This window comes from Leptonychotes weddellii, chromosome 1 (assembly GCF_054177405.1).
Source record: "Leptonychotes weddellii isolate Sample4059 chromosome 1, ASM5417740v2, whole genome shotgun sequence".
Lineage (NCBI taxonomy): Eukaryota > Metazoa > Chordata > Mammalia > Carnivora > Phocidae > Leptonychotes > Leptonychotes weddellii.
In genome coordinates this window covers 36,916,847-36,938,820 of record NC_138369.1, presented here as the reverse complement: position 1 = coordinate 36,938,820, position 21,974 = coordinate 36,916,847, and the positions used below count along the sequence as shown (strand labels likewise).

Genomic DNA, 21,974 nt, shown 5'->3' with positions numbered 1-21,974 from the left:
GAGAAGCCAATTATGAATTTTACATTCTTTGAGCTGTCTGAAAAAGAAATTATCACACACCTCACATATATAGTCTGTCTCTCTGTAAATTTATAAATTGCTGCCAGATCCAGAGATATTTACAATTACAGGTTTTATCCTCAAAACTATTTTCTATTACCTATATGCACTTCTGAATTGTCTTAATAGGCCAAATCCCTGAAAGCCCACAATATACATCAACTCCAAAGATGGGTCAAATACAATTTGTATTTATATAATAAATAACTACTTAAATTTTCTGATTGCTTCATCATGGACTGGATTATAGTGGTTGTCAAGGGCAGAGACATAAATTTAACATTAATTATCATTTTAATATGTCTTATTTTTGACACCATTAGATTTAGATGACACTGTAACAGCATATTTGGAATAAGCACAAATATATTTAATTTAATGTTTCCCTAGTATATTTAGAATCTACACTCATTAGAGCAAATATTTGTTGAGTACCCACCACATGCCAGACACTGTGAGGTGCTGGAACTATAAAGCTGAAAACATAGTCCCTCTCCTTAGTAAACTTCAAATTTATTTATTTAGACTTTATGACTTAATACACAATCCATATTAAATACTGATTTAATTTAATATGACTGAGAACAGTAATTGTATATCAGTAGTTGTAGATCACTTATAGTTACAAAAACATATTTGGAAACATTAACTCATTCAGTTTTCATGTAGTTCTTTGACTTTGTGGAAGCCAGGCTACTATACACACATAGAAACTGAGGTTCAGATATTATTTCACACATTTTACAAGGTTTTATGCCTAAAATGCAATTATATTATAAACTTAGAAAAAAGTTTGAAATGTGTGAAAAATAAGTGTGATCTTCTTGATGTATGATGAACTTCTTGAGCAAAAGAAAAAATGTACAATACCAAAGGAAAAAAGGACAAAGGATATGGGCTGACCTTAATAAAAGGAACAGATACAAATGGTCTGAACACTCATGAAATATTCAGACCATATTTATGGAAAAAGGTTGATTTACAGCAACATTGGAATAGAGTTTATTTGTGTGTTTGTTTTGCCAATTGAATTGGAGGGTACTCACAATATACACACGTACTGTTTACAAGTATGTGGCAATGGGAATTCAGCTGCCTAGAAGTACAGATGGAATTGTCTTCCCAAAGGACAATTTAGTAATATACACACTGTCATCTTTAAAATAATGAATACTATTTAACACTGAAATTTTAATACTATGGATTTATTTTTAAAAGTAATCAGAGATATATGTAAAATATTCAGGTACAAGGATATAAGTAGGCATCATAATATTTTCATAAGTAGTAAATAATTCTAAAAAACTAAATATCTGATGATACATTATTGGTTTGAGAAAATTTATGGCACACCCATCTGGTGAATATCTCTCAGATTTCAGAGAATATTTATGACATTTGAAAATGCTCACAGTATGTTAATTAACAAGAACAAGTTATAAAAGAGAACATATAGATTCACCACAATGTATTTTACATACACACACACACACACACACACAAGATGACTAAAAGGATGCCATATCTTGAGTGACATGATAATCAGTAATTTTTCTGCATTTTCCAAATTTTGCATAATAAAGGCATATAAGTTTCATAATCTGAAAAAAAGATTAAAATAAATGATATTCTTGATCCAGTTAGTCCCACTACTGAATATTTACCCAAAGAAAACAAAAACACTAATTTGAAAAGATACATACACTCCTATTTTTATAGCAGCATTATTTACAATTGCCAAGATAAAGAAGGAACCCAAGTGTCTATCAATAGTTAAATGGATGAAGATGTGATACACACACACACACACACACTCTCTCTCTGAAATATTACACAGCCATAAAAAAGAATCAAATCTTGCCATTTGTGACAACATTGATGGACCCAGAGGGTATTATGCTAAGTGAAGTAAGTCAGGTAGAGAAAGACAAATACCATATGGTTTCACTTATATGTGGAATCTAAAAAACAAATGAACAAAGAAACAAACCACAAAATAAACTTTTGAATATAGAGAACAATCTGGCAGTTGTTGGAGGGGAGATGGGTAGGGGGATGGGTGAAATAAAGGGGCTTAAGAAGGACAAAATTCCAGTTTACAACAACATAGTCATAGAGATGTAAAGGACAGCCTAGAGAATATAGTCAGTAATATTGTAATGACATTGTATGATGACAGATGGTGATTATACTTATTGTGATGAGCACTGAGTAATGTAGTAATTACTAAATCAATGTTATACACCTGAAACAAATATAACATTGCATGTTAATTCCACTTCAATAAAAAATAATTAAAAATAAATAAATGGCATTTGTCTTTTATTTTCTTTACTTGCTATATAATTTTCTAAAGTTACTTAAGAATTTGATGTAGTTTGCAAATTTTGAACAGATATCGTCATCTCAGTAAGTCCATAAGTACTATTTACTTGATGAAAATGAATAACATTCAGGTAAAGGAAATAGGATATGTGATTAGACAATTATGTGAACATTTATATAATATGAGATGCTACATTTTGCTAATCCACTCTTTTTTAGGCAGATTATGAATCCTTTGCATAACCTAGACTATATCACTATCTAGCACAACTGAGGGATAATTATTACTCCAAGCAAATACATATCCCTTTCAATGTAGTCCTTTTGGTATTTCTCACTATATCACAGTATTTTATTTTTAAAAAATTATCTTGGAATTAGATAATTTATTAACTTTTAATGTTCATTTCTCAAGTAAGATATAAAATTAACAATGTTAGCCACCCAACTGGTAGAGATGAATGCTTAATTGAGTTCAAGAACACATATTAAAATTTTAACTTCACAATAGCAGAACCCTTCTCTATCTTACTCAGAGTTAAACACTCCCATGCCTGGAATGGCATCAATCACACAATAAGTATTCAGGCAATATTTGTGGAATTAAGATATTAGTGAAGATCATTGTCTACTATGAACAGGCACTGGATACACAAAGAAGAATCAGTCAGGGTCCAAGCTTTCAAGAACTTAGACTCTGGGAGAGAGCACAACCAAAGTTAATAAAACAAGTCCAAATATATGACTCAAACTTCTGTGAATACCAAGTATTTAAAAAAAAAAGTAAAAAAAAAAACCCTTTAAAACTGTGTTTATAAGAGGAGTGGTAACTGACACTATGTATCACACTTTTCAATCATCTATAAAGATGAAATTAACAAATTTTGGTGCTCTGAGATGTTATTTAATTAAACTTTAAAATTACTTTTACTACTGCTTTATTAGTACTACATTTTAATTAATTATAATATTAATATTGGTAATTAAGTATGTTAAATTAGTCATCTAAATTAACCAGAAGTTTTGGATAAACTGAGGTGATTTCATGTACAAATGAAAGCCTAAAAGAAACAACATCCAAGGGCTAAAACTCTGAGAATGGAAAAAAATATATTTTAGGACATCCAAAGATATATTCATGAATCTTGAAACTTCAGTGGCATGATTTATTGTTGTTGTTGTTGTTGTTGCTGTTGTTCCGTGCTTCTTTGTGAAAAATGACCTTTACTCATTAAGTAAAGAAACCACTCATGGTAAAAGGAGTTGTCTCAAGTGTTGTGGATGTGTGTGTTGTATAAGTGTATGAAAACTTATATCTTGCTTTCTATGTTGAACTACACATGGCAAAAAGGTGATTTTTCTCTTAAATTCCAGTCTCTCTTTTTCTATAATAAAGTTGTTTCTGTCACTACATAATCATTCTGAACATCTTATGACAAAAGATGGAACTAGAATGAAGTCAGCAAACAGAAAGCTTTTCACACCAAAGTGCCCTATATCTTGACAGGAAGATGCAGATAAAGTCGTCATCTTCCTGTCTACAAATCATACAGACACAGTTTGCACGAAATATCAACCTAAAATAAAGTAGCCACCTCTGAAAAATACATATATTATAACCACTATGCTAATTTGAAGACAATCCTTGACTACACACTTTTGTGTTAACTTATAAATAGGAACGTCAGAATTAGCTTATCTGTTAGCACCACAGATTCACAATTAAGCATGTTGAAGAATATGCTGACTAACATTAAATACCCAAAAAACATCTTCATGTTATACTTCAAAAAAAAATTACCTTCAAAAAAAACTACCTTCTATCAACACTTGAGTAATTGCAACCTTTTCATCCCCACAAAACTTTAAGGACTTTCTTTAATTTACTCTTGTATCAGCTGGTAGAAAATTAGCAGCATGTTTGATTTCTGACCTTCTCTTTCATTTATTGCTCTTTACTGATTGGAGGACTTTAACAGGTGCTAGAGAGGAAAATTATGTTCTTTTGCTAAGAGCTCTATTCCAACAAGTATATTATACTCCTGATATTTACAAAGATACTACAAAAGTCTCCTTATGTACAACCCCTTTATCATACAAATGTAAGAGAAGCCAGATCAATTAAACTTTGAAATAATGGACAAATAAAAGAATTGAAAATAAAATGTCCATATTGGCTTCTTACATACAAGGGTGATAAATTACTAGGAACTTTACAAAATGTCTTATTTGAGTTTCTCCTTCCACCCTTAAAAGAACACTTATAAAAAATCCATCCAAAATTCTCACTTTTAATCAACAGAAATCATCTAAAGGAAGAATGGTCTGATTAGCACTCAGCTTAATGTGTTATTAGGAATTACTGTGCTGACAAATATTTTGAATAATTTCCTCTACATTTTAAGAATTTGTACACGACTAAACATAAGGAATTAATATAGCTACCATTCCTAGAGAATATGTAAACCAATTGGCCAGCTTTTCTAACTACATCTAGAGTGTTTCCTAGCATATTGTCTCATTGAATGAACTGTGCTTTTGGACTAAATCAGCACTTTGGTAAATTAAACTAACGTTTGAGGAATTAATGGAAAGACATATACAATTGACTTCACCCATTTCTATAAGCTAATATGATGATCTAATGAATAAAAAATTGTGGAAAGACATCTTTGATTTCTGTGAAGAATCTTATTTTTAACCCATAATTAACTTGTGGTTCAAGACTTTGGAGTGAGTTTATGCCTTGACCCCAAAGCACTAAACTGATAGAAAACACACCAAAGTAAATATATGAAATTGTAAGAATACCAGGGGAAAAAAAGTACCAGCAAACCAGAAAATTTGATGACCTCCTTTTTGATGAAAAGCAGATGAGGAAACTGTAGTCAACATGGTAGTATATGATACTATGCAATATGATGCAGAAAGGTATCATTTCTACCATAGACACATAGAATGCTATATAAGAAATCCTTTAAAATATGCATAATCAAGGTTGTAAATGAGAAAGATAAATTGTCAAGACCCAAAATGAAGAGGAAACTCAAAGTTACCTCGAATAAACCAAAGAAAAGAGGATCCTCCACAAAAGAGGGGAATGTAAAGGATTCTGCTTATCTGCTGGAAAGAAAGGGTCTTCCAGAGATAGGCTGAAAATCAAGTTTTTGCCAAATTTGGTTGTAGGGCCTAAATTTATTCTCTCTGCATGTTAAGGTAATTTTAGGCCAAAAATTAACATAGAAGCTAGTACAAAATAGGAGAATTATAGAGCAAATCTAGAGGCAAACGTGAAACAATGCTGTAGAGAAGCATCTTCAACTGTGATAATGCTGGTCTCTCATGGGAATCAACATCTGCTGAAGGTGAATCTGTCATAAAAGGAGATAATAAACATCGAAAGGAATAAGCCGCCATGAGGGAGATTCAGCAGACAAAATAATGAAATAATTTGTCCCTAAATAAACTAAAACTAATTGAATAATCAAAGATCAACTTTAAAATAATTTTTAAAATAAGCAATAGAAATTACAGAAATCAAAAATATTTTCTGAAAAGAAAAATAAATTTATGAAATACAAATGACAGGAAATCACCCAGAGTGAAACACAAAAAAGGGAGATATAAAAATATATAAAATAAGACAAAGACAGAAGCATAGAAGAAGGTTCAAATACTTAATGAGCATCTTAGAGAATATAAAGATGGAAAAGGGATAAAAGTAAATATATAGTAGCTGAGAATTTTTCAAAATTGAAGTTAGACAGAGTTAAGAACTTATAGAGGCCAGAATGGTATAAATTTAAAACAAATCCACACCTACACACATTGTAATGAACCTAAAGACATCATTGCAAAGAGAAATTTTTAAAATCTACCAGAATGAAAGACAAATATATCTTCAAAGATGTTATAGTTAGACTATGAGCAGTCTTCTCATGAGCAAAATTATATTCCAGAAGAGCAATGAACAAAATATGCAAAAATGTCGAGAGAAAGAATTATTGGTCATCATGGAGTTCTGTAACCAACTGTATTATTATATTAAAATGTGAGTAAAGTAAGTAAATTTTAGAAAGACAAACTGTAAGAGAGTTTAAGACTGTTTCTATAATGATCTTCAAATGGTCTTCAGTACACAGGAAATGAACCCACAAGATCTATGTATGTAGTAAGAAGAAATGGTTAATAAATAACTCTGAAAAACATGTCATAAATCTAAATAAACATTGATAAAATATTAGGAGAAGTTTAAAAACAAAGTAAAAATAAAATAGTAGAAACATGGACATTGGCAGAAATATCTTGGAGGAAATTAAAATAGCCATTGTCCTTTTTGTGAAAAGGACAGATACATTAGCTTTTTTTTTTTTTTTTTAAGATTTTATTTATTTATTTATTTGAGAGAGAGAATGAGAGACAGAGAGCATGAGAGGGAGGAGGGTCAGAGGGAGAAGCAGACTCCCTGCCGAGCAGGGAGCCCAATGCGGGACTCGATCCCGGGACTCCAGGATCATGACCTGAGCCGAAGGCAGTCGCTTAACCAACTGACCCACCCAGGCGCCCCGATACATTAGCTTTTATTGGAAAACATAAAGTTTTATTTTATGTTAAAATACTTATGTTCATTAAAATGTAATAGAATATCTAATTTTTAAGATAGTAAAAGTTGGAAAAAATGAATAGAGAATGCTTAATAAATCCAATAAAAGACAGTAAACAATAAATACGATAAAATAAACTGTTGAAAATATCTCTGGGAAGTGGGATTAGAAATATGTGGGAAGATATTAATTTTTATTTTATTATTTTTCCTATAGGTTCAAATTTTATTGTTGTTTCCAGGTTCACACATTACTTTTTTAGGACATTAAAATTTTAATTAAAAAAAAATAGAAAAAAAATGAAATGATTAACAACAGAAAAGAAATTCACAAGTATTTTGTGATGGTTTTCTTTGGTGAAAGGGATTATGGCTTATTCTTTTCTTCTGTTTTTCTGTATATTATTTTTATAGTCAGAAAATTAAATAAGCCATTTTTCTTGATCATCTCTGATTGTTTGGTGCATGCAGAACTATCATTTCTATTTTTAGGCTATGTGAATCTGAGGACCAGCATCTCTGAATCTTCTCACAAGATTCCCTGAGCTCCATTTTCATATCTAACTATAATTTACACCTCCAAATTTAAATCTCTACTAAATACCCATTATATTGATTAGATGATGATTAAAATTTTCATTTTTTCATTGTTTTATATTATTTTTCACAATCAATCCCAAGGCTTGTAGACAAAATGTAATAGTAACAGTAATATAAAAATAACTAATATAAAGAGTGCTTATTAATTTCAAGGCTTTCTTGAAGGTATTTTTCATATGTTAACCTACTTATTCCTCTTGTTATTACTATGAAGTCAGTTCTACTATTATTCCTATTATGGATGGGAAATGGAGGTGTAGAGAGGCTAAGTTACTTGCTTTAGACCACAAAGCTATTTGTGCCAAATGTAGAGAAGAGCAAGTATATAGCTGATGTGTGGCCCTTCATTACAAAAGGCCTGCTTCCAGAATCTTGGTGTTGCTTTATACACACTCGAGAAAATGGAACTTCTTTTACCAGTAAGATTATTTGTTTTATACTTCATAGGATACATGACTCTCCCGTGGCTTCTTTAAAAAAATCTCAATATCTGAGTAATTTCATTCATGTATTCATTTAATTGAAAGCTCGTTATGTATAAATTTTATGCCCACCCTACTGCCATAAAATATTTGAGATGCCTAATTTTGATTCATGTTACTGGGACCTAAATTCACTCTAAATTACCCTAAGATTCCTTGCAAGATAGTTAATAGGCCATAGACTTCATTACTAAAGACTGATAGGAGAATGAAAGAATAAAAGAATAAAAAATGAAAATATAATAATAAAAGAATAAATAAAAGAATAATAAAAGAATGCCCAATGACTCTGACTCTGCTTTTTTTTTTCTTCCCTAGTATGCTCTATGTTATGCCTTCATCACAGCAAGTATTAGAATATATACTACATACTAAATTTTGACTAGAATAGTTCTTGTCGATATGAATAATGGGAATAATTTCCTTTTCTAATGAAATTTCTATTTAAAATAATTCTCCCAAACTGAAAGATTTTTACTTAAAGTTCATTAAATAAAGAGATTTTAATTCCTCTCTTGTTCTACAGAAACAACAAAGAGAAAGAAAAACACAGTGATGTTGGTGGGATACAAAATCAAAGTAAAAAGCCTTCTGTCTTTAATAAAAATGCATGCAAACACAAACCCAAAACATAGATTCTGAAGCATATTTCCACTGCTGTCAAATACTAGACAAAAACAAAAACATGGACCTACATGAAGTGGGTGGGTGGAGGCATATAGGAAAGCTGACAAGTACTTTCTCCTTTATCTACTTTTAGGAGGATATAGATTGCCCCCAAATCTGCTAGGTTATACTCCCTTTCCCCATATGTGCACAGCTTCACCCATTATCAATATCCCCACTACAGTGTGCATGGTTTTACAATTTGTTATAATCAATGAACCTACAGTGATACATAATTATCACCCAAAATCCATAGTTCATACCAGGGTTCACTCCTGGTATTATATATTCTATGGGTTTAGACAAATACATAGTCATATGTATCTACCATGACAGTATGACACAGAATTGTTTCAGTGCCCTAAAAATCCTCTGTGCTTTCTCTATTCATCCCTCATGCATACATTTTTGAATGAAAAGAAGAGAAAAGGGAAAAAAATTAAGAGAAACACAGCTGGAAAATGTAAATCTCAAGAAGAATCAGCCACAGTTTGAACAAAGTGCTTAGACAATTACTCTTACATAGATTAAATATCTCTAAAACATAATCTTTCTGTGTATATTTTTAAAAGAAAATCAAAATGAAATGAAAAAGCATAAAACTAAAAATAAATTTGGATAAAATGATCGGTGCGAAGACAGACAAATGAGATCCAACATGCTCATAAGTGGTGATCCTGAGGAAAAGGAACAAGCAATATAATAACAATAAAAAAATCAAATACAGAGTGTAACAACAACAACAAAATTGAAATATAAAAATCTCAAATCAATGCAGTACACCATATTCAAGCAAAGCTGATGAAGACTAACTCTAGGACATACTATGGCAAAAACAAAACAAAATAAAAAAAACCCAACCAATCAACAAACAAAAAAAAACCCCAAAGAATCATGTGGACATGCATCAGAAAGAAGCAACTTATATTCAAGGATAGAAATTTCAGACATACCTAATAACCAATGGACAGCAACATTCAGTATGGGAAGTCTCCAGCATTGTTTACAAATATTTACAACTTTTTAAAGGGAAAATTATGTTTGATTCAACAAGCTTAATGTGTCGAAAGAAAGCAAAAGAAGAAAATGTTCTATGTAGAAAATTAGAAAATATAGCATCTATGACTGTTTCTTTGGTGGAGGGGTCCTACTTAACAGTGAAATCCAACAATCCAAGAAATAATTCAAAATTAGGAATACAGGAATGATGAATTGAGTAGTAAGTAATTGGTAACAACTGACTTTTTTCAAATTCCAAGTAAGTCTAACCAAGACTGTCTGAATTAAGCCAGAATGTAAATACTATAAATCTCAATAATGTAAAACTGATAATATAATTGAAGTTTAGGTGGTGTATGTAAGGAAAATAACCATAAAATACTTGTGTTAATTTCTTTAACTATCATAACACAGACTTACAAGAGATTGTTTAACATTTAAACATGCATCCTAAAAATGGTGACTTCGAACTACTAATATTTTCTTAATTTTTGTTCTTAACTCAAGTGTTATTTTTATGGACCTAATATCTTCTTGGGGTGGGGGGGGACAAATACCTGAAATTTAGCAATGTCTTCAGTTTCATACCAGCTCTATTTTTTTTTCTATTTAATCAAAATCTAAAATAAATTCAATACTTTTTTTTAAAAAGAATAGGGTAAGATCATATTCTTTTAAAAGAATATCTATCTATCTATCATCTATCACTGATCACATTATCTAAATACTTATTTGCCAAAAACAAACAAAAACATATGATAAGAAAGAATTCTTCTAAAGTCTCTCCCTCTCATTTTGTTATTTGAACTTAGGCATAGGATGTCTACACATATTATGATTGTTTTTTACAGGTGACAAGATTTTTTTTGAACTTTTATGCTTAGCTTGAGTTATTTTTAAGGAGTATAGCCTATGCTGTTGCATTATAATTAATATGATGTTAAATACATAAGTGAAAAAAATATATTTTGTAACCCTCCTCCTTCCACTAAAATAATAAAAAAAAAGGTACAAACTTACTTTTTTATTACTGGGTATTTTCATTTGTCAAAAACACAAAAGTATGCAAACAACTTAATGTACCTCACACTCTTTTCACAAGATAATTGATTTTTTTTTTTTGGTCTAAGCTTAGACCAAATATGTATTAATTCCCCAAATGACAATGTGAATTTGTTTTCATTAGGGAAAGTTACATGGAGAATACTAAACCAACTATTCTGGCACTTCACTAGAAATGTTCAAAGGAAGTAATGCAGCGCAGTTTATAAATGACAAGCTTTTTGGCTAAGATGTGATAAGTTATGCATTTATATAACCTCATAAAAATTGCAAATTTATATATTTGAAATCTCTGGATTGCATAGCCATGATATTGCTTTAAAAAAAATCACTGAAGCATCAAAGATGAAATGACTCCGTATTTCTGTTTGTTGTACAAATCATGTCAGTATTGTGTGCATGTATGTTTGTTTTCTGAATCTGTGTAGGTTTACACATGCGTGAGAGGGGGGTGGGGCATGGGAGAGTGTGCTTAAATATCTTATCTTATAAAATACAATGCACATAAATTGATGAAACCTTTAACAACAAAAAGAAAGATAAACCCATCAGATAAATATTGTTCAAAACTAGAAACTCAATATTCAACATATGGCTCTTTCTCTTACAAAAATTTTTTAAAAACATTGCCACTGTAGATAAGATTATGAATACCTCATTTTCCAAACTGATTCTGTGTAATTCTACTGTTCTCCCTATTTTCTCTCAGTATAACTTCTGTTTAGTCATTCTGTGAGTATTTCTCAAAGGACGTAGTCAGGATGCTGATTATTTAAACATAAGTAGTTTTCAATTGGAGAAGCAAGAACTATGAATTCCAATTTCTCCCCAAACCCCCAAAGTTGACAGTATTCCATTAACATAATGGGTTATATGTGGCTAATCTCAGAGCTCTTATAAGTTTTGTTCCCAAGTCATCAACTTCTGAAACTTTTCATAAAGTATTACAGGTACCTTAATACTGACAAGCTTAACTACTGTAAATGGAAACTCCAGAAGCTAATATCTGGAAGCTGGGTGAGAAGCAAAATGCCAGACAAAATTTGGTGGGGTCATGTGACCTCCAGTCTTGCACTGCTCCCTTCACCAAATCCCTCCCCCAGGAAACTTTTTATAACCATTCCTTTAAATCATCCGTCCGACACTGCAAACCCTACCCCTCTACCCTTTGATGAAAAAAAATTAGCAATAACATTTTCCCACTTGCCATCACAGAAAGGGCGTGAAGCCATCTGAAAGTACCAGAATTAGCACTGTCATCCCGTCTTGCCCATTAGTTTTACTGCAGCAAAGACTGGTGAAACACTGTAAAATGTACCTGTAGTCTCTCTTTCCCTTGTTTGATCCTAAGCTCCCCAGAATAAAGATTCAATACATTTTCTCTCACGAGGAATAAATGCATTTTAAGCATCAACATCGTAGAAACATAGCATAAATAAAGCAGTGACTTCTCCCCCAACCCCAGCTTTTACCTGTTACGCTAATACAAAGACATCGAAAGGAAGAAAAGCTGCAGCTTGCCCAGCAAAATTCTCATTGCAGCAGACAGCACAATTTTGTACTTACAGATCTTACCAGGGAAATGTCTCGGGATCTTTACAATTTTTCTGCAGAACTCTGTTTCAAGCTCTCAGCCAGGCATGCTGTGCATCCAGGCAGAACCAAGCCGTATGGAATGTCTATGCAGCTGGGAGATAATGGGACTCTTTTTCCCAGCTGGGACTGCGAGCCTTTTATCCACTGAGTATTGCCTGGCTCTTCTCTGGTCTTAGGCATGAAATCCGCTCCCCTCCTGCTGCATTCCTGACGGAACCTAGACAATTAGTTCTGGAGGCACATGTGCAAATCTCCCGTTTGGAACAGTCAAAAGGAAAATTCTCCCTATATTGAAAAAACAGCTCTATCTTCACCATCCTTCACAGAATCAGAGAGAGCTGCGAGCAGCTGCCATCCCAGGGGCATGAAAGATTAAATCCACCCTCCCCTTTCTTTGACTAGAGACAGTCACTCCTGTTGGGTCATCAGAAAATCTCTCTTATTGAAAACTGGGTCAGGCGAACAACTTAGTACGTTTCCAATAGGAAAGAGAGTCATATTTTTTTTTTCTTCCTCTGGTTTCACTGCATTGTCATTTGCAAGGGAAGATTAAGTCAGGCAAGGGTCTGCACTGATTTAGACAGTATTCAAACGGAAGTAAGCTTTCTGAAGCATGCCAGTAACTCCCACTACTAGTTAGGGTGAAGAGGAAAGGGACATAAAATTGAAGGATCTTATGCATTGTCACTAAATCCTTTCTAAATCATATTTTTAAAATCTATGCATGAGGCTTCTAAAAGACAGAGAAGTGTGTAAAGAAAGTGGAGTCAAGTCCAAAAGAGTATTGCTGCTCTCCTAGGTAACGTGCTTATAATCTCCAGAGGCCAAGAACAAATGTGCATGTGTTTGCAAAACAACTCTGTAAGGGAAAGAATGCTGTTTGTGCTTCACACCCTGCCCTCCAACTAAACTTTTTAATATGTTTGGGTCTTGTCATTGATTTGGAAAGGACTAACTTCTTACTGAAAAAAAGCTAACAACAGGAAAAACAGCTGCATGCACACGTAGACACCAACACATATAAACATGGCTATAACATGAGAGCAGAATAATTGCTTGGACTTATTTTCATGTTGTAATGAAAAGAAATTATACTCTCAGCATCTTAAAGTAAATGGATATTGAGAAAATAAATCCACAAATAAAATGTGAGTAAACCAAAAGATAATCTTTCAGACTCAGTTTGCTTTTATCTGATGAGCCAGAAGGTTTCTATGGCTACATTTTTTGACTATATCCTACGGATTTCCATGATTACATACTTCTGTAAATACATCAGTCATATACCTCATTTCTACATATGGTCTAACCACCATCATAAGAGGCTTGAGAGAGGAATTACTGTTTAACACTAGGTGTACTCAAAATGAGTTCCAATTCATAAGAAGGCAAACTGGATGAATTATTTTATAGTTGTGATATTTGTCCTAATTGAATATCTAATTTTTTAAATTAAAAGTATCTCTGTCTCTTTCAAAATAAAAATATTATTTATTTATAAAAACACGAAAATGCTGGGCGCCTGGGTGGCTCAGCTGGTTAAGCGTCTGCCTTTGGCTTAGGTCATGATCCCAGGGTCCTGGGATCGAGTCCTGCATCAGGCTTCTTGCTCAGCGGGGAGCCTGCTTCTCCCTCAACCCCTTCCCCCAGCTCCTGATCTCTCTCTCTCTCTGTCTCTCGGATAAATAAATAAAATCTTAAAAAAACAAAACAAAACAAAAAACACCAAAATACTGATTTTTTTCTACTGAGATAGGAGAAAAATAGTCACCTTGTAGTGGGTTTTTTCCTTAAAGAGGAATTCATTCACTTTAAAGGACACTCCTTTAGTTAAATCTCCAAAACTTCTACCCCATATTCCAAGACAGCTGATAGCTTTGCTACCCATTTCACTGATAAGAAAATAAGAATCAAAAGAGACCTTCAGTAGCTCCTACCACTGCAGCTAGTCATATGTGTGCATCTGTGCCCATAAACTCTGCCTTCACTCTTTCTGCTTTGGGTAAACCACACTCCTTCCTCAGACCAAGCTCTCTATTGTGCTCCAGTTACCATGCTCTCTTACATATTCAAGAGACTGGTTCCAGGTATGCATCCCTGTCTCTTCAGAATCAACAGTTTTCCCTTCTCTTCGTATCATTACAGCGTAGAGATTTGCTGCTATTTTGCCCATCTTAAAAATCAAGAACCTTTTTGACTTCACGTCTTCCTCCAGCTACCATGTCATTTCCCTGTTTCTTTTTACATTAAAGCATCTTAAAAGAATTGGCTATACTCATTGTCTCCAAATAACCCTTTCTCATTCTATCTCGAATGCAATTTGATTGGTCTTTTGTCTCCCTTCCCTTACATCACTAGCAGCTCCTTCTCAGAAACTTCTGCTGATATCTTCTCATTCTCTTAATCTTTAATCACCGTAGGGCAGTGGGATGTGCATCAGGCTTCTAAATTAAGATCTATACACTAAAAACTACAAAGAAAGAATTAGTGAGATAAATACAATAAAACCTAAATAAATGAAGAAATATACCATGTTCATGGACCAGAAAACTCAATTTTTTAAGAGGTCAGTTATCTCCAAGTAGGTCTTTAGATTTGAAATAATTCCAATTAAAGTCCTAGCAGGTTTTCTTGGGACAATTATCAAATAATGCTAAAATTTATATGGGAATGAAACCAAGAAAGTAAAGATATATAGGGAAATGAAGAAAAGTAAAATTAAAATGATAACGAAGTTGGAAGACTTATACTTTGATTTTACCATTCACTACTAATTTAAACTGATCAAATTAGTATGGTATTGGCAATTTAGGTCAAAGGAATATAATACAAGGTCTAAAAATAGAACTGCACTTATAGGGTCTATTGATATTAGACTATAGTGTCAAGACAGTTCAATGATAAAAGCTCATATTTCAAGAAATGATGCCTAAACAAATGAATATTCATTTGAAATAAATTAACTTTCAACATTACCTCAGACCATATACACAAAAAAATAGCTTGAAATCGATCACAAACCTAAAGGTAAAACTTTAAAACTCCTAGAAGAAAATATACAAGGTCTTGGAATAGGCAAAGATTTGTTAAAACACACACTCACACGTACACATTCACATACAAAAACATGAAACCTAAGAGACAAAAAAATAGAAATACTGGGCTTCACCAAAATGAAAAATGGCTGATCTTTGAAATACATCATTAAGGTATTTTTACAGCTCAATAACAAAACAACCAGTTAAAATAATTTAAAAAATATATGAACAAACATTTCACCAAAGATATCTGTATGACATTTAAACACATAAAAATGGGTATTCAACATCATTATTCATCAAGGAAACATAAATTAAGACCGCAATGAAATACCACTGCACACCCATGAGAAAGGCCAAAATTAAGAACACTGAAAATTCCAAGGGTTTTTGAGGATGTGAAGCAACTAGAACTCTTACACCTGGCTGGTAGAAGTATAAAGTGTTAAAACTACCTTGAAAAGCAATTTGACAGTTCTTAAAATATGAAGCACCACTCTTAAATATTTTCCCAAGGAACTGAAAGCATATGTCCATACAAAGATCTGCAATAAAAATTCGTGACAATTTTTTTATAATAGGCAAATATTGGAAACAGCACAAATGCCCATCTGTAGGATAATAAATTAAAAATTGTGATACATTCAAAAATGTAAAACTAGTCAGCAATAAAAAGACAAGAATTCCTAATATTCACTATTTGAATTAATCTTTTTTAAAGATTTATTTATTTGAGAGAGAGAGAGAGAGAGAGAGAGCATGAGCGGGGGAGGGGCAGAGGGATAGGGAGAAGCAAACTCCCTGCTGAGCAGGAAACCCTGTGCGGGGCTCAATCCTAGGACCTGGATATCATGACCTGAGCTGAAGGCAGATGCTTAACTGACTGAGCCATCCAGGTGCCCTACTATTTGAATTAATCTTAAAAAAAAAAATGCCAAAAATAATATATAGAAAAAAAGTCAAAGCAATTCTATACTGACCAGGAAACAGAAAATGGTCGCTTAAGGCTGAGGTGGGTGAAGATTAAGTACAAATAGATATAAGGGAATATTTTAAAGTGACAAAATATCCTGTTTCTGATCGTGACAACATGAGTATATGCATCTGAAAAATCTGATCAAACTGCAAAAATGAGTGATCTATTTGGGTCAATTTGAATCATTTATGTTTTTCTAGGGGATGATGATGATGAGATACTGAATGGTAACTTCTATAGCTCAAAATATATGGTAGGAAATGTTTTAAGTACTTAAATTGGTAATCTATATAATCCTCACAATAACCTGATTAGCATTACATTATTCTTTTCTACATCTAACAAACAAGGAAACTGAAGCACACGGAAGTTAACTGAATTGTCTAAGAGCATCCAAACAGGAGATCGCGGAGGGATCAATCCCAGGCAGTCTGGCTGAAGAATCTATAAAAATATTGATTTTATTCTTTATATTTTAACTGCTTGATATGTCAAATTCTGTGAGAGGCATAGTAAATATTTTTTATAAAGATTTTTAAGATCAAGTAATCTTAATTTTTAGAGAAGCTTTAGCACTGTATATTTTGCTACCACATTGCTTAGTGGATTAAGGGTGTGAGTGAGCTTTGTGTATATATGTGTGCATATATACATATATACAACTATATATATATCTCACTATATATAAATACATAGTGAATTATATATATAAATATATAGTGAATTATATATATACATATATAACTATACGCATGGTTGCATCTTTATGATTTTATAAAATCTTTAGGAATTTGTAAAAATGTGTTTACATCTCTTAGAATTTTATTTGGCATCCCTGCTTTCTTTCTGGTTTGCATTTCCTGATATACTTGTACGTGAACAAAACATTTTTTCTGCCACTTTGGTTTAGGTATATTTCTCATAATTGTTATACAGTTGCATGGTTTAAGCCCAATAAGACTTCATATTTTTGATAGGGTACCTTGGTGCACTTGCATTTAGTATTGCAGCTGACATTTATATTAAAATGTACTGATTTCCTCTCAGTTTTGTGGAGGTATGGAGTCAGGAGTCTCTCTAGGTGCAAGGAATCCTCATATGTCCACCTGGTCTGGGAGACACTGAAACCAACAGCTCAGTTTGCACCCAGTGCAGTGGGACAACATCATTCAGCAGGACCCCAACATCAGGCACAGCTGACAGGTGTAGAGCCTCTCAAGGGATTCTGTCACAGAATTCCTTCAGCAGTGAAACCAACTTCAAGGAACTTTGAAGCACTGTTTTTTTGTTGGTTGGTTTGTTTTTTTCACTCCTGCAGACCTCCAGGATAATCTGCCTTCATGGTTGCTATTTCTTCTGCTTTCCTGTTATCAGGAAATTCTGCTTCTGTCTTCTTCCCAATACTTCCCTGTAAAATACTTAGGATCCCCTCACCTGCCAATTCTTGAAGTGGGCGCCCCGAGTTGTGTAAGCTTCAAACCTCACTAAATCTTGAACTACTTCTGCCTCTCACAGGAAAAGAATATGACTAATAACTATTACTTGCATATGATTGCCTTATGGTGAAGATACTTCTAATATTTTTTCTCTGAAGGAATTAAAAGGAAGATTAACACATAATGCTTTATTGAACTTATACAATCATTTAATAATTATATGATATGCCAACACAGTCTGTATTTTGTGGTTGATGTTATTATTTTCGATTGTTTGGTTTATTTTTCATTCAGATAGACAATTGTTCTGAATAACTCGTTTATTTATTTTTTTTTTTAAAGATTTTATTTATTTATTTGTCAGAGAGAGAGCACAAGCAGGGGGAGCTGCAGGCAGAGGGAGAAGCAGGTTCCCCACTGAGCAGGGAGCCCGATGCGGCGCTCAATCCCAGGACCCTGGGATCATGACCTGAGCTGAAGGCAGACGCTTAACCAACTGAGCCATCCAAGCATCCCTGCATAACTCATGTTTAAAACATATATTTTATGAGATATTTTCCCCTGCCCACCATAGGTGATTCTTCTAATATTATTAAATTATAAACAATTTTATATAATTTCCTGAGTGCTTTCTGTGGGCTAGACACTGACTCTAAAGTCTCACTTGATCCTTACAACAACCTTAGCACCTTTGCTTTAGGGCACCTGAGGTTTGGAAAGATTGAACAGTATGTCGAGATCACACAAACAGTAAAAGGCCAAACAGAGATTTCAATGCAGGTCCGTTTACTCCACAAATCTTTTTTTTTTTTTTTTAAGATTTTATTTATTTGACAGAGAGAGACACAGCGAAAGAGGGAACACAAGCAGAGGGAGTGGGAGAGAGAGAAGCAGGTTTCCCGCCGAGCAGGACCCTGGGATCATGACCCGAGCCGAAGGCAGACGCTCAACGACTGAGCCACCCAGGCGCCCCTCCACAAATCTGTCTTTTAAACCTCTCTGCCAGGAGCTCTCTGCCATATCCATTGGTATATCAAATGGAAGGCAAAACTTTTGCTCTTTTACGGTTGTTTCCCCTCTTAAAGACATAATTAAAGGTTTCTCTTGAATATAGTGTTTTAAGCCATTACTACACAGACTTTGACAATTAACTAGGTAGTTAAGCTTTGAAAAGGACAGAAGTATTCAATGGTTCCAAGAAATCTAAATTATCTTTTTCCTCTCCCTTTTCCTTTTTGGTAAGGGAGAGGTAGGGATTAGTGTCAGGAAGGGAAATCTGTGACACATATTTACTTCCGCTCAGAAAAAAAAAAAACCACATTGGAAGATGGGTGATAACAATTTTTTTAGTCTTTTGCCCCAACAAAAATTTTTCTTTTCACTTGAGACCATATATGTATAATTTTACAGATATTCAAAAATTCACTTCCCTCTGGAAAAAAAAATATTTGGCATGAAATGTATTACTTTTAAAGTGGTAACAGTGAAATGCATGTATTCTCCTTCTACCACATGTTAAGCAAATGTGTATTTTAGAAAGCTATTGCAATAATCCAGCTTGAGTTCCTTGATTATATTTATATAAAAATAGAAGATTTGTTACACAATGATAACTTAAAACAGGGAGTAAGACCTGGCATCTTGTGACATGAATTGTTTTGCTTCAATCATAGAAGGACACTGAAAAATTGTTTCATGGAACTGCCTGTCACATGCTGCTTTCAATACTGAATTTTAATGAGCACCAATGGCTTTGCAAGACTCTCATTTTAGGAGTATTATTTACTGTGAGACCCATCGTGATCTTTCTAAATTATAAGGTAAATTGTTTGGGCCCTAGCAAAAATAAATATATTTCATTAATGTAGTTCCTCTTCTACTCCAATCTTTTTAACTCTAAATATTGAGAGATTTTTCCATGTGTAATAATTATTGTATTCTATTTCTTAGACACAGTAAAGACATCATACAACATAAGTTCTAAGATCTGGATTTTCATCAAGAGTTTAGTCTAGGCTTTAACAAATTTCTGTCTTTCCCATTCTTGTCCTTCATTTCTAAAATATACAACTATTACATTAAGTTATAATGGTGGTTAGACATAGAATGTGAGTTTCATGAGATTTTTTTCCCATTTAATAGAATTTACCTATTGGCCCACTGACACCATTACCAGAGATACAGAACAAATTCTTTTCTTTCACCGACAATATACTGGTATTTCTTTCAAAATCATACTGTAGATCGATATCACCTTCAGTCTTTTATCCTTCCATGTATATATACTTTTGCCATTCCTTTATTGTAGATAGAATACACTTTCCTGCCCTTTGATTTTGAACTTGACACATGAATTACTTGGACCAACAGCATGTGAATTGAAGTCAGTTTGCTGGCTGGCTATAGGCCTAGCTTTTAAGTGGCCTTATGTGTTTCTGCTTACCTTCTTGTTCCTTTGGTATTGCCATAGAAAAACATGTTTTCGCTACTTGCAGTCCAAGGAGGATGAAGGATACTTGGAGCAGAGCCACTTTAGCTATCCACACAACTGGGTAATAAGAAAGCTGCTCAGCTCAGGGCAACCTAGATGAGCTGAACAAACCTCAGCTATCGTGCAGACATAACAGATAAAATTGATTTTAGTATTTTAAGCCACTGAGTATTGGGGTAATTTGTCATTCAATAATAGCTAGTGAACACAGTTATTGTTACTTATTAAAGCCAAGTCATCAAAGGCTGGATTCTGCTTAGAGCAGAGTCTGAGATAAGGACTTTCTGTCTTTTGTCATGTATGAGTTATTTATTTGAAAACGTTATCTATGAGTGAGTGAGGGACAGGGAGAGTTAAAAAGTCTCATGGGGAGCAGAAAAAACCAATAAAGGGTGCATCACTGAGTTTTCTAACACTAAGTATGAACGACTGTTCAATACTATGGGGACATCTCAGAGTCTACCATAGCAAACACCTCTCAGGGCCAACCACCTAGACAGAGCATGGGGGAAGCATTTATGTTCTGGTTCTCATATCCAGTGATAAGACAACCAGACACTTGATCATGTAAAACAGAACAATTGTGACAGTGAAAAGAAAAAGTATTAATAGCAATGCTGGCACAACTGATATAACTCAGATCTATCTTGGGCTAAGAGGATGTATGGCTACCCTACACATTGGTGCAAGAAAGTTCTGGGAGAAATTAACTCTCCTACACATGTATGGTACACACACACATGAGCGCCAGTCAAGTTTGTGTGGGCCCTGAATGCCATGGAATCAGAGAAACTACTGAATAGAAATGAGATGAAATAGAGATGAAAGACTGTCAGGTCATAACTGTGTTAGGTTACATGAAACATTGGCTTGGATATTTGGTCAGGCTGAAAAGATTTGAAATTGGACAGAAAAAGGTATTAAACTTTGTTCTCACTTTGAATCACTCAGATCTATTAAAAACCTTCATTAAGGGGAGCTTGGGTGCCTCAGTCAGTTAAGCATCTGCCTTCAGCTCAGGTCATGATCCCAGGATCCTGGGATCGAGCCCCGCGTCGGGCTCCCTCCTCAGCAGGGAGCCTGCTTCTCCCTCTCCTACTCCCCCTGCTTGTGTGCACATGCTCTATCAAATAAATAAATAAAATCTTTATTTTTAATTTTATTTTATTATGGTATGTTAGTCACCATACATTACATCATTAGTTTTTGATGCAGTGTTCCATGATTCATTGTTTGCATATAACACCTAGTGCTCCATTCAATATGTGCCTTTCTTAATACCCATCACAGGACTAACCCATCTGCCCACCCCCTGCCCTCTAAAACCCTCAGTTTTTTTCTCAGAGTCCATAGTCTATCATGGTTCGTCTCCCCCTCTGATTTCCCCCCTTCATTTTTCCCTTCCTACTATCTTCTTTTTTTTTTTTTAACATATAATGTATTATTTGTTTCATAGGTACAGGTCTGTGATTCATTAGTCTTACACAATTCACAGCGCTCACCATAGCACATACCCTCCTCAATGTCCACCCCATCCCTCCCACCACCCACCACTCCAGCAACCCTCAGTTTGTTTCCTGAGATTAAGAATTCCTCATATTAATGAGATCATATGATACTTGCCTTTCTCTGATTGACTT

General features: G+C 33.7%; 1 protein-coding gene across 1 annotated transcript in view; it reads right to left on the bottom strand.

Moving 5' to 3' along the window:
• Window positions 1-21,974, bottom strand: part of LOC102729818 (contactin-6) — a 679,553-nt gene that overhangs the window by 265,704 nt on the left and 391,875 nt on the right. The gene's annotated exons all lie outside the window — the stretch shown is intronic.